The 12,915-nt window shown below is 57.9% G+C and overlaps 1 protein-coding gene across 5 annotated transcripts in view; it reads right to left on the bottom strand.

Annotated features, from left to right (window-relative positions):
• The window catches only part of ZNF438 (zinc finger protein 438), a 291,111-nt gene that overhangs the window by 92,721 nt on the left and 185,475 nt on the right, over positions 1–12,915 (bottom strand). For all 5 annotated transcript variants that reach the window (XR_012330457.1, XR_012330456.1, XR_012330458.1 and 2 more), the window contains exons 9-10: positions 5,948–7,646; positions 3,908–4,038 (exon numbers count right to left, since the gene is read on the bottom strand). The gene's annotated coding sequence lies outside the window, so the exon portion shown is untranslated. The remainder of the gene's footprint in view (positions 1–3,907; positions 4,039–5,947; positions 7,647–12,915) is intronic.

Below are 12,915 nucleotides of genomic sequence, written 5' to 3'. Positions count from 1 at the left end.
GTGGCTTAAAGGCTTACAGCAGAGTGGAAGACTAGCTTTCATCATTCGAGGTGTTTTGCAGGGCAAATGGTGACAATTGCTCCGTCTCTGCGAACACGACGCTGGCATCAAAACCAAGGAAGCGAAAGTCCAATGATGAGGCCCCCGAAGGAGGGGAGGGTGGCTTAGCGTTCTGCTGGTAGGGGAGCTCGATGCTGAATCCCACGAGGAGGGGCAGCCTGCTTCGGTCACCACATCAGGATCCCAAACTCCCAGACCCCAGGTCCAAGACCCTCACCGGTGGGGCAGCCCCACGGCTTGCCCTCGGCAGCAGAAAGGCGGAGGTCAGGAGGTGGATCGTCTTGACCTTCACCCGCCTGCCTGTCCCATCTGGAATTCTCTGCCTACACAGCCAGGGCCTGGCGGCCATCAGAGGTCCCCAAATGAAATCCTCCTAATCGAGGGCTTTGCTGATGTCTTAGCATTTCTAGGGTGACCTAATTCCTTGTGTCAGTTTTCCACAACTTTTCTATTTTTTTCCTCTCTTTTCTATAAGAGCAAATCCCTGGACTGAGACCAAGTGGTTCACGGTGCCAAGAAACCAGAGAGGCTGCAGAGGCTCTGAGCACGATGCAGAAAGGCTCCCGGCTGCCAGCACCACCCTGCAGAGGGGCTGCCCGGGAGGCCCCAGCTGAACCCTGGGCCCGGAAGGGCTCCCAGCCCAGGTGCTTACAAGCACCGCCCGGGGCACGCGTCTAGAGCCTACTGACTCGGGAGTGACGGCCCTGACCGGCCGCCCAGGCGATTCCAGGTGCTTCCTGCTTATCAGTCGTTTGATAGGTGCCATCATCATGTTCACCATGGCCATCACCCCCCACCCCCCTGTGATGATGGGGATAATAGGACAGGACCTTAATCAACCTTCCCGATTCCACCCGGGGGTGGGAGGCGGCGAGCTGGTGGGAGTGTTCGGTTCAAGCCCCGGCACTCTGGTTCACACCCTCTCCTTTTAACCATTTTGCTCTCTCTTCTCCTGCCTCCTTCCAGGCCACCTTCACTTCTTCTCTTGCCATTTCTGTGAGAGGAGGGCTACACAGTAGATTCTGCAGAGAGAAGACAGCACTCGCTTGGATCACCTGCTCAGAGCGGTCGCCGGGCTGGGCGTCGAACGTTTCCAGACTAACCTTCAAGAAGCCTCATTCTGGTATTTAGAACGATCCAATCGAGGAAGAAATCCCCGTACCTGCCTCTTCCGCGTTAACGTGCACCCACATTCCCTGGAGGCGGAGTGTAAAGGCAGGTCTGGGTGGAGCCCAGAGGCTGCATTTCCAACAGGCGCCCGGGTGACGAGAAGTTTCTGGTCTGAGGCCCGCCTCTGAGCACCAAGGCCCCAGAGCACTGAGGTCCAGACCGGATTCCTGGGGTCTCCTGAGGCTGCCTCAGAAGCTGGCCTGGGGCTTGTGGGAAGGGGTTTTGAGTATGATTCTCCTCGAAAGGGGTTTTTTTCATGCTTTGAAAACAAGTTTGAAAACCGCAGCTCTAAATATAATATCCCATACATTTGGAGAGACTTAACTAGAATATGAAAATAGAAATTTCTCTCCCAAAGATCTTTTTTTTAATACACTTTGCTGACTCAGAGGGATCGGCAGCCATATTTGGACGACTGGCCTCACCGTGACCTCCCTGCTACCTCATGGAAAATGGGAAATGTTGAAGGTATTCTACTTAGAAGTAATTATATTTACATAGCCTCCGTGGCATGCATCTCTCTCTCACATAGATGCTTAGAGGGATACTTGCTTCTGGAATTCATCAGCTCCAGCTGTTTACTTCCATTCGAGGCCAGAACTTCATTTTTTTCCCCCTGTGGTTAAGTTTCTTATGGGAGAGAGGGGGAGGGAAGGCTTCTAAGCAGCAATTATCAGAAATTGTGACCGTCCCTGAAAAATCAATCTGTCCCGAATTTTGAGAGCTCGCCACCGGATCAGAGGAAACGAGATATCGGGGTTTTGAGCTGGACCGTAGGAGAATCCAGTGTTCTCCGTCCTCTCCAGATGTCGTCTGCCAGGAAAGGATTCTGTGATCAGATAAGATGGGGACGCGCTGGGCTGAGCAAGTTTCTCCATTCTAGGATTCCTGGGAGTCCTTCGTAAGCCAGCACGGTATCGTGCTCCAAAGGGAGATTAGAGTCTGCAGTGTTGCCCAAATTGCCTTGATCACAGGGCCTGCTTCTCATAGATCTTCTCGAGGAACACTGACGTTCCACGGACTCCAATCTCTGGGACCAGCTAACAGAGCCCCAGCTGTGGTGCATCTCACAAAACCCCCGAAACCGAGCAGACATCTTCCCATGTGGCCTGTTCCCTCCGCCAGACACCAAGGCCTCCCACCTCCGGAATCACAATCCCAGGAAGGTCCTGCCAGAGACCCTCGGCAGCCCTCAGAGTGTGATGGCTGGGGCTGAGGCCAGAGGGTCGCCCCAGAGGCCAAGTGCCGCTGGTGCGAGCCTGGGACTGGCTTCCATTCCCCTTTGTGTCTCTAGGGTGGCCTGCAGGGAGCCGCCTGTAAACGTGGGATACACTGGACGTGGCGGGTCAGGGGAGCAGCCAGGAGGAGGTGCCCAAGCCAGAGGACGTACAGAGGCTCCCAGGAGGGCAGGGAGAGTGGGAGCAAGGCCTCTGGTGTACGGGGCTGGGATCCGGCAGAGGGCAAGGGAGCAAGGGGCGTCTTCCGGGAAGGAGGGGGGCACAGGGGGAACCAGCGCCTCACCTTAGCTTGCGAGGACTTTCCTTCAGCTGCTCTAGAGCCTCAGCGTACTCATGTCTCAGACAGGGTTCTCTGACCGTTTAAGGACCCTCGCAGGTCTGGCAGTGAAAGCCTCTTGCATCTTTTTTGAAAACCAGTGTTTTTTTTTTTTTTTAATGTGAAAACGTGTGTTTAGGCATAAAGATGCAACACACAATCAGAAACCACTATTCTATGAACAATGACATGATTACCTCCTCTAAGGACACAGAAATTAAGGTTTTATTGATTGATTGATTTTTGGCGGCATCGGGTCTTCGTTGCTGCACACGGGCTTTCTCTAGTTGTGGCGAGTGGGGGCCACTCTTTGTTGTGGTGCACGGGCTTCTCATTGCAGTGACTTCTCTTGTGGCAGAGCACAGGCTCTAGGCGCGCGGGCTTCAGGAGTTGCGGCACGTGGGCTCAGTAGCTGTGGCTTGCGGGCTCTAGAGCACAGGCTCAGTAGTTGTGGCGCACGGGCTTAGTTGCTCTGCAGCATGTGGGATCTTCCCGGACCAGGGCTCGAACCCGTGTCCCCTTCATTGGCAGGTGGATTCTTAACCACTGCCCCAGAAATTACGTTTTAAAGGAATGCCGTGAGGAGGTAATTCTTTAAAGTCCTCGTCAATTTATTTTGTAACAAAGATGAAATTTATCTGGCTCTGATCACAGTTCTGTCATGTTTACTTTCTTCATCCCAAAGTGTGATGACGGTCCGTCCAAGGCAAGCTGGGTGACCTTGGTGTTGCACAGACAAGCATTTTTAATTTCAGTAGTTATGTTTTTGTTTTAACATTCATTCGAAAAAATGTAAACTAGAACCTCAAGTCTATGCCTCCCTGCAGGTCCTTGCTTGGCTGGAGGCTAACGCAGGTGGTGGCCCCAGGGCTCTGGCAAATGCTTGGCTGCGAAAGTTTACAAGGTGGGAGCAGAAATGAGACTTGTAAGCGGGTGACTGCAGTTGTAGATGCCCAGGAAAACTCAGGGATGCCCCCAGGAAAGAATGTCCCCCGACTGCGAGGGAGCTGGTCCCTGGGGCTGGGCAGGCCAGGCTGCGGGATCACAGGCTGAGCATACACTCCAGCTGCCCCGCGTCCCCTCCAGCCGGCACCCAGGGGGGCTGAGCCGCACAGAAGCTCACCTGGTTTTCCAAACAACAGCAATGAACGCATGTTCCCTGAGTCTTCAGAACCCAGCGTCAAGGACTGCATCGCTCCAGCCAAGCCTGATGGTCCCTGGGAGTGACAGATGCCCGAGGACACGTACGAAAGTCTGTGGATGAAAAGAAAACACCAAAAGGGGACAGTTTTCTGCCCATCCAGCTGCCTGACGCTGCTCGGGCTTCTGTCTCTTTGGATTCCAAACCCTGGATTTCATTCACTGGCAGAGACTATCTTAATTCGTCCTGCTCCCAGGACACCTGGCGAGACTGTGTTTAAAGTGTAACAGAGAGAAACTTCAGTCGATCTAAGGAAGTCCCCGTTTGACCCCTTCACACTGCAGTTCGAAGTGACGCAGGCCTCGGCGTGCGCCGCGGCCAGGCTTAAATAATGCGAAACTTTCTGTTTTCCGACTACGGCTCCAACCTGGCCTAGGCAGAGGGCCCTGTCCATTTGTCACACCCCTGCGGGGGTAATAAGAGTCCCTGGGACTGCGTGAGGGCTCCTTATATCAGGCGCTATTCTAAGAACTTGACACTTACTAACTCATTGAACCCCGAGAACCAGGGACGGTTATTATCCCCGTTTCACGGATGAGGGGAGTAAGGCCTTACCGAGAGGCTACGGAAATCCAGAGCTGGGCTTTCGAACTCTTGGCCACTCACCGCCCCCCCCCCCCACCCCGGGGAAGAGGTTCAGCACCTAAAGCCTTTCTAATCTCAGGCTCAAAAACACGAAAACAAACACCAGACATGTGGATTTCCACAGTCGGTAATTCTCAGAGTGGATTGAGGTGACCAGAGTTTCCTCTAGAACAATGTGGGAATCGAAGAATCTAGAGGGATCTCCAGGTGCCTGGGTTTGAGAAACGTGGCTTCATGTCTGAGGAAATGCTACCTGGGAATGTAGCCCTAACTCCCAGCCACCTAGTGGGGAGAGGTTGGAGGGGGGAAGGGACTGAGGGACCTTCTGGAACCTTCTGGAACCTTCGTCTTGGGGTCTGGCCCAGGAAAGAGATCGGGTTTGGGGGTTTGCTGGGAAGCCCATTTGACCGGCTGCTTCCGAGCCCCAGGGCGTAACAGGGCGCGTTCTGTGCAGAACTGCAGATGTCGTGCAGTGGCCGACCTGCCTTTGTTCCTGGGCCTGTGGCCACACTGCGCACTGCTGTCTGGTTGGCAGCCTTGGGGGTTTTGCGCGTCCGCGTGCAGCATCCTGCCCACCCTGATCCCGTGTGACACTTGGCGACCGGCCATCACAGCTGCTCCTGGCCTGGGAGAAGCGCAGTAGACAAGAGGAAGTGGGCTGGGGGCCTGTCTCCCAGGGCCCTAGGAGCTGGGGGCCGGCCAAGTGGACCCCCTTCCGCAGCCTTGGACAGAGACGTCTCTAGACCTTGGTGGGTAAAGTGGGTCTAACCTGTCTGCCCGCAGGGCTCGGGCTCAGGCCTCTTTTAGCCTCACCCACTTCCCCATGAGCGCTGCCATCTGGGGGCTTGAAGAACGCCTCTGTGCTGGGGATTCCAGCCTTCTGTCTGCACTAAACTCCTGCCCGCCTGACATCCTCACGTGGACTTTATGTGTGTCTCACACTTCACCCCGATCGCCCCACACCAGGCCTGCCCCCTCCTTGGGTGATGCCAACCCCATCCGCCCGGGCACCCAGGCGCCCAGTCCAATGCCCTGGACGCGGTCCCTGGTTTCTTTCTTTCTTTCTTCCACGCGTCACATCCAGTCCACCACGAACTGGCACCTAGGCCAGGAGCCTCCTTTCCTGCATTGCTGCTGTGGCGCCCGCCCTTGCTTCCCACTCCGCGGGGCGAGGCCTCACCCTGTGCGTCCGCTGTGGCCCTCTGAGGCCCCACACACTCAGAGCTCAGACCCCTGACTGGCCTGCTGCACCCCTGGCCTCGTGTCCTACGCTCTGCCCCTCTTCCCTCCAGCCCAGGGCGGGGGGCTCCGACCTCAGGGCCTTTGTCCCTCCACTGGGGGTGCGCTTCCCAGATACCCGAGTAGCTGCTTCCTCACCTCCAAATTCGTGCTCTAAGTGCCACCTTCATGGGTCACTCTACTCGTAACGGCCGTGACGCGTCATCCTCTCCCTCTCGCCTGATTCCTCTTTCTCCGTAACCGTTTCCCTTCGAATACACCACAGTTGACTTCTTTGCCTTCATCATCTGTCCGCTTCCTTGGCAAAAGGAGCAGGGGTTCTGACCCGTTCCTGTCACGCTCCGTCTGGGCACCTCCTGCCTGCTGCCGAGGAGGTGCTGATGCAGTTCGGTCACCTGAAAGCCCTGCCTGTCCTGCGCTTTATGGAGAAACGCGCTCTTCAAACACAGGGACCCTCGTGGTTAAGATGCACAATTTGCAGACTGAAGACCTGCAGGTCTCCGCCCCGGTATTTCCCAGGTCCCCAGGAGGCGCACCTCTCTATTTAGTCCCAGCTTTGCGGCTCTCAGCCATCAAGGGTCGGGGAGGACCGCCAACAGGGCACCTGAGCCGTGACACGGGGACCATCTCCTCTCCTGGCCGGGACCCTAGGGAAGCCTGGAGACCAGGAAGCACCCCGAGAAGCAGTCAGGTGACACGGCAGCTGGAGGTTTGCCCACTGCGGGCTGGCAGGTGACAGGCTGGGACAGGAAGTTCAGGCAGGCAGGTGGGCAGCACCCTGACACCCCCAGAGCTCAGAGCAGGGGGACCCCAGCGTCAGGTCTGTATCCCCACTGGAATGTGAGCCCCCAGGGGCAGGGGTCCATGTCTCTGCCCGGCGGCTGGCTCGGAAGCTGGCACACGGTGGGCACCGGTCAGATGCGAGCTAGGCGAGCAAGGCATTCGCCAGCCGGCCCCGGTGCACTTCCTCGTTTGCAAGTTTCCGGCCCGAGGGTGCGTGACTGGAGGGCGTGGACCCCCAGGTTTTGCCTCATGGTTGGTTTCTTGGGTCCACTGCTCCCTTCGAGGTCAGGCAGCTGTGACTGCTGCATACGAGAACATTGCAGACTGGCTTCATTCCCAGCCACCCCGGGTAATTTGTGGGGTACACCCTGGAATCCAGAAAAACAATGGAGCCCTGCCCGGTCCCCGAAAGAGGAACTAAAGTGCTGCAGGCAACGTGGAAAAGGGAAGAGGGCTTGGATGCACGGAACCAGCAGAATCGTGTCACACCTGCCCCGCCAGCCCCTCGGCTCGTGTAGGAGAACAGGATGGAAAGGGCGGCCTGCGCCCGTCTCCCTGCACGCATCCCCGGATGGGGAGCCTGGCTGCAGCCTCCCCGCTCCCGTGGACACTCCTCTGTTCACAGCTCTCTTGCAGCTCTTCCTCTTCTGATGGTTGGAAGGGGTAGGAGTTAAAACTCGCAGGCTTGAAGCTTGAAGCCTGGGACACTTTCCATCAGTGCGCTGGGCACCTCTGCAGGGGACCAAACCTGTGACCTCCTGGTGTCTGTAAACCGGGACGCCCCAGTCCCTCCCAGTCTTTCGGGTTTCCTTATTCATGCTTCCCAAGCGGCACTTCCCCCCCAAAAGGAACCCGCACACCGGGAGAGCCGTCCCCCCGAGCCCCCCAGAGTGGCCACAAGTGGCTCCGTTTCTCCAGACAGCTACTCAGCTTGGGCATCGTTGGAAAACTCAGCTCCACGGCGAGTAACGAACCTGGAAAGAATGTCGGTCTTCGCTGGGATTTCATATGACAGGTCTCTGGCTCTGAACCTGGATAAGATTAACTCTTCGTTCTAAGGAAAAAAAAAAAAAAAAAGCCACTAATTCTCCGAAACAGCGGTTTAGTGGGAAAATGTGCAGCTTTGAAAGCATCACGGCAGTCCGATTCGTGCGTCCCTTTTCCAGGGCTGCATATTTTCTGTGTCTGATAATATGTTTGTTACACCTCCTCTTGGCCAGGGACACATACAGCAAATCGCCGTCTCGAACCATGTAATCTCTTAACCAGAAGCTCCAGCATCTGCTGCCCAGTTGTTGGATGGCGGGATCATTAACGTGGCTTCTAATTTTACTCTGAATTTAACGTAACAAGTCTTAATGAGTGTATGTAACTCACACTCTCCAACTTCAGAGGCTCCCGGAAGAGACACCTATGCTTTTATAACCCGTCTCTGACGTACACGGTTGTATTTTTAAATCCTATTTCCTCCCCCTGCCCCTGCCCCGTACGCAGCTGCATTATACAACAGACCCACTGGACATTATCTCCCTCTCCAGAATACGCATTCGAACATTTCTCTAGGTTTTGGGGAAGAGCCCCTTCCCACTTCATGCTCACATGATACGTCGGATGTCCTATTCTTCATGTGGAGATTAGACTTTCATCCACCTATTAAAAACCAAATTGCAAATTGGCATCCGAAAGACAACCCTTGAGTCATGTTGGGAGAATTCAGTTTCCAAACTTGCTTTCACCTCATGCCTGTTTTTACTGAAACGAGCTGGGCTTAGGAATGGCTCGTTCCTGCCAATCTAGTACAGTGTTGCCCTCTCCCCCTTCCCTGGCTATGCCCTCAACCCCCAGCCTAGAAAGCGACCGATTCTGATTAAATGCCGCTTTGGATTGACCTCTTTTTATTCAGAGTCTTGCCTCCATCAACATATTTGGGGATACTTTTTAGGAACAAACTCCAAGAAGCCAGAGCAGAAACGTTCAACCCAATAACACATGCGACGGAGAAACCATCCCTTGAACCGTCGCTCGCTGTAGCTGTGTTTATCGTTAACCAACTCCTGGAGAATTTCGAGAGGGATTCCCAGATGGGCGTGCCTCCTGTGCGGGGTCTTCTACGCTGAAAGCAGGAGGATGCTTTTAAAGCAAAAGGCCCAGAACTAACCTGATTAGCGTGGCTTATTAACTCCTGCTGGAAGGTCTGCAGATGTTCTGCAGACGCCCGTCCCTGTCTGCCAAGTGCATTTTATCTGCCTAGGAGAGCGGGACGGCGACACCGATAATGGATGGCCCGAGTTAACGAGCAAAGTCTCTTTGTTTGTTATGGGAAGTTAAGGGGACGGCTTCCCTCTGATTCTCTCACGTTCACCCAAGTTCAGAGGCAGCATCGTACCGCTGCCTTTTGTGTGGAGGGCCACATCTCAGACGGGTGGCGTGGTCTCAAATGCATGAGGCTGTTGAACCTGACCCAAGTCAAGATGAGGTTCCTCTGTCCCTCAGCAGATGGTGTTAGGCTCTGCCTCATGCCAGGCGCCTGCCAGGCCCCAGGGACACAGAAGTGAAGCAGAACAAACGCACTGCTTTCTTGGCACTAACTTTCTAGCATGAGGAGAGAGATGAGAAGCCAGTGAATGATTTGACTACGGCAGTGAAAATTTCCCACCAAAGACCTGAAGAAAGTTTCCTCGATTCTTTGGGGGACTAGGGATTTACTGTTTCTAGAATTCTTGGGAAAGTTTACCTGTAGAACTTCTTTTGAGAGCTAGGGGTGGTACTGGGTCTGGTGAAGAGGCGGGAGCTGCAGCTACGGGTTGGGAGAAATCTAGAGGGAATCTAGGCCAAGGGCGTCGTCACGTGGAGGTAAGGACACAGGCTGCAGTCAACGGGGGAGTAGGAGGTGCTGCCACCATCAGCTTTGGTCCAAACGTCTGTAAAGAAGACGGAAGGAGGGAAGACGATGGGCACAGTGACATGGGAAAGGGGGAAGGGGGAGGCAGAGAGGCGAGGAAGGGGGCGGGGCAGGTGGGGACCAGCTTGGGAGAGGCCTCGGGCTGTGGAATCAAGTCCCCCCGGAAGGCTGGAGCCGGCTCCGTCCTTCAGGCTCCGTCCATGGCCGGAGGCTCCCCTGCAGTGAGCTCCCAGCTGACGTGGGCTATTCCAGTCCGTTCCCTGTCTAAGCTCTTCCCTTCGTCCCCGCCCTGTTATGGGGCAAGTTGCCACCTGAAAAGAGTCCAAAGGAGCATAAACGGTGCAGGGGTTGCCACGGTGCACGTTTCAATGGAATATTATCCGAAGGAAGAAGTAAATGAGCTACAGAGCCCAGGCAAAACGAGGCAGCACTGCGATTGCTCCAGCGCCCTACCTTCTGAGAAGTACGAGGCAGCATCCTTGGAACGATTTACCTCTTTGGCTGAGCACGTGTTCGATGCAACTGAGCCGGTGTCTGGCACCTGCTGTGCCGCCCTGGTGGCTCGGAGGCTCGGAACCGAGCTGGGCTGGGGGCGCGCGTGCCGCCTGGGCTCTCCCTGCTCTGCCTCCAGGATGGCCCTCGCCAGCCACCCGCCCTGTTCACCTCTCAGGGGTTCAAGCGTGGCTTCCCTGGGCCGGGGCTGGTCCAGCCGCGTCAGCCCCAGCATCCTTGTGCGCGCGGCCCCCAAGCTGGAGCGCAGACGCCCGCCACGCTCCCCGAGCCCTTCCGGGGGGCACTGACAGCGCGGAGGCGGGGCACAGGGAGGAAAGAGAAGGCGCAGGGAGGAGGACGTCGCCACGCGGGCAGTCCTCGGGCACCTCAGCCTCGTCCTGTGGGAGTCCATCTCGCCGGCCTGTCCGCAGCCCTCAGCCCCTGGCACCATCCCCGCGTGGCTGGCATCCCCACCCATTCAGCTCCCCGAAGCGGGACCCTGGGAAGTGGCCCCCAGGCCGCCCCCGTCCCTCCCCGCACCCCGCCTGCCTGCGGCCCCCTAGACCCACCATCCGCCCTCCAGCCTGGGCCGGCCAGTCTGGAGCCGCAAAGGGCTGCGCGCGGACACTTCACACAGTTAGTTCACTCGTTTCCGCAGGAAGTTGGGGTGGGTGGCTCCGGGGCGGGGTGGGGTGCCTCTGAGGGTGGGAAGCCCACCTGTCTCGTCCGGGCTCAGCCCCCAGCACAGGTGCGCGCCCGGGCACGTTGGCCTTGATGGAAGAAGGGAGTGGCCCTACTTCCCTCCCTCCGTCCAGGCCCCCGAGTTCGCGGCCTCCCAGGGGCTCTCCCCGCCCTTGACGGTCCATCCTCAACACAGCCGAGGCTCCAGAAGATGAAAAGCCCAGAGACTCTGCGTCTGGAAACCCCCGGGGTGCCCACTGCCACAGAGACGAGGGCGCGCAGTCCAGCCCGCCAGCCCCAGTGCCCCCCGCCAGTGCCCCCCACACCTGCCGGCACCCACGGTCAGCATCACGTCCTCCCTGCACGCCTTCCCTTCTCCAGGCTCCCAGTCCACATCACCTCCCCCAGGAAGCCCTCCTCTGCTGTCCTGCAGCACGCACCCAGTTCCCGAGAGCCCCTGCGCCCCGCTTCCCTTCCCTCCCGGTTTGGCCCCCTCCACGGGATGATTCAGCTGCCAGCTGCAGGGCAGAACACGAGGGAGGGTGAGGATGGAGGGGCAGAGGGAGGGTGCACGTTGCCCTTGAACTTGAGACCTCATTCCTCTGGGTGGGCCAGTGGCCTGGCTGCCCTTCAGAGGCAGCACCCAGCCCCACTGCGGCCCCGCCCAGCACGAGGCTCCATGATGACAGATTCCGGCCCCACGGAAGGGTGCTGGGAAAGATCGCCGGAGCCGCGGTGGCCTTTGAAACAGCCCGATAAATATTTCAATCGGAGATAAAGGACCAGACTGACGGGCCCCGTTCAGGCTGGAGCCGGGCCCGGGGAGCAGAGGCGTCTCAGGCTCACCCCCGCTCCCCGGTCCCCGCAGCCCGGCCTTGTCTCCAGGCAGAGGCTGTCAGTCCCACCCCGGGGGCCCCCGGAGAATCAGAGACGCCACAGCTGTGGCCACGCTCATAAAAAGAGATTCATGGAATCAGGGCCTCTTCCCCCCGCCCTCCGAACCCCACCCAGGGCCTTCCCACTGGCGTCTCCCGCTTTCTCTCTGGTTGGGCAATAGGATGAAGCAACCCGCTCGTCTGCAAGAGGCATGGACACAAGAGGGAGCCTGGGCAATGCGGTTACTGGGGTGGACATCTGTGTCCAGCACGCCTTCCTTGGCGAGCCCTCTCTCCACAGAGCGGGCGGCTCTCTACTCACGGCGCCCTGTCCCAGACCCAGAGCGGGCAGGTGACCGGGGCTTGAGTAGGGACAGCACACAGCCCAGGCCCGCGGCCAGGCCCCAGGTCCTCCCCTGGACACTGCTGGCCGAGCGGAGAGGCTGCTCTGTGCAGCCGTGAGCTCTAAGGCCCGGCCCGTGCCAGCCCCACGTGCAGGTCTGTTTGGAGAATAAAGCCAGCAAGCCGGAGGGGACCAGCGATGGCGCCTTGGTGACATCATCACTTGGGCATCTGGCGGCAGCTGCATGAACTTTCTGGCTGGGTTAGCCAACCCTGCCCCCCACCTTCCCCGCTTCCTCGCTGGCATCCTGTCTGGTGCAAACGCTGAGCTTCGGGAAGCTCGCTGCAGAGGGACACCGTGGTTTCTGGCCACGGGCAAAGGATGCCAGTCCCTTAAGTGATGCCCGAACTGGCCGTTTGGAAGAGGTGTGATAAGTAGTCACCCCTCCTTTGCTTTGAGGGACTCACCGCCGCCAGTGGCACCGATAAGTAACCCAAGGCAGCCTGAGGGGAAGAAAACCCAAGTCTCCAGAGTATTTGCCCCAGGGCTGGGCTTCCCCTTACTGCCCACAAGCCTCTGACTGAAGCGGAATCGGCCCATTCTTCGGAGGGGGACGTGAAGGCGTGGGACGGAGAGTCACCCCCTGGTTCACGCTGACAGTGCGGCGTAGGCCAGCATCCAAACCCACGTCTGTCTGGCGCCTGGGCCCGCGGTTTTCCGACGGGCCATTCAGCTTCACAAGGGCAAGGGGAGATGGGCCCTCTCTCTAGAGAGGCTGGGGAAGGCCTCCACAGAGGGCGGCCTCCGACCTCCGCATCATCACGCATCTCCCGGAACTGCAGTGTCACCCTCCGTGGAGACCGGGGCGCCAGGAGGGTCCTGCTCCCAGCCAGCGCTGGAACGTGCCGACAGACGCTGCTACACAGGCAGGGTGCAAAAGCGGCTTCTGGAACCATCCTTCCCGCAGCCCAGGAAGAAGGGAAGGCACAGGCTGGGGGCCCCAAGACCTGGAGGAGGGGGCGGAGGCTGG

The sequence above is a fragment of the Tursiops truncatus genome, chromosome 2 (assembly GCF_011762595.2).
Source record: "Tursiops truncatus isolate mTurTru1 chromosome 2, mTurTru1.mat.Y, whole genome shotgun sequence".
NCBI lineage: Eukaryota > Metazoa > Chordata > Mammalia > Artiodactyla > Delphinidae > Tursiops > Tursiops truncatus.
The sequence above is the reverse complement of the archived record's forward strand: the minus strand, read 5'-3'. Positions and strand labels throughout refer to the sequence as shown.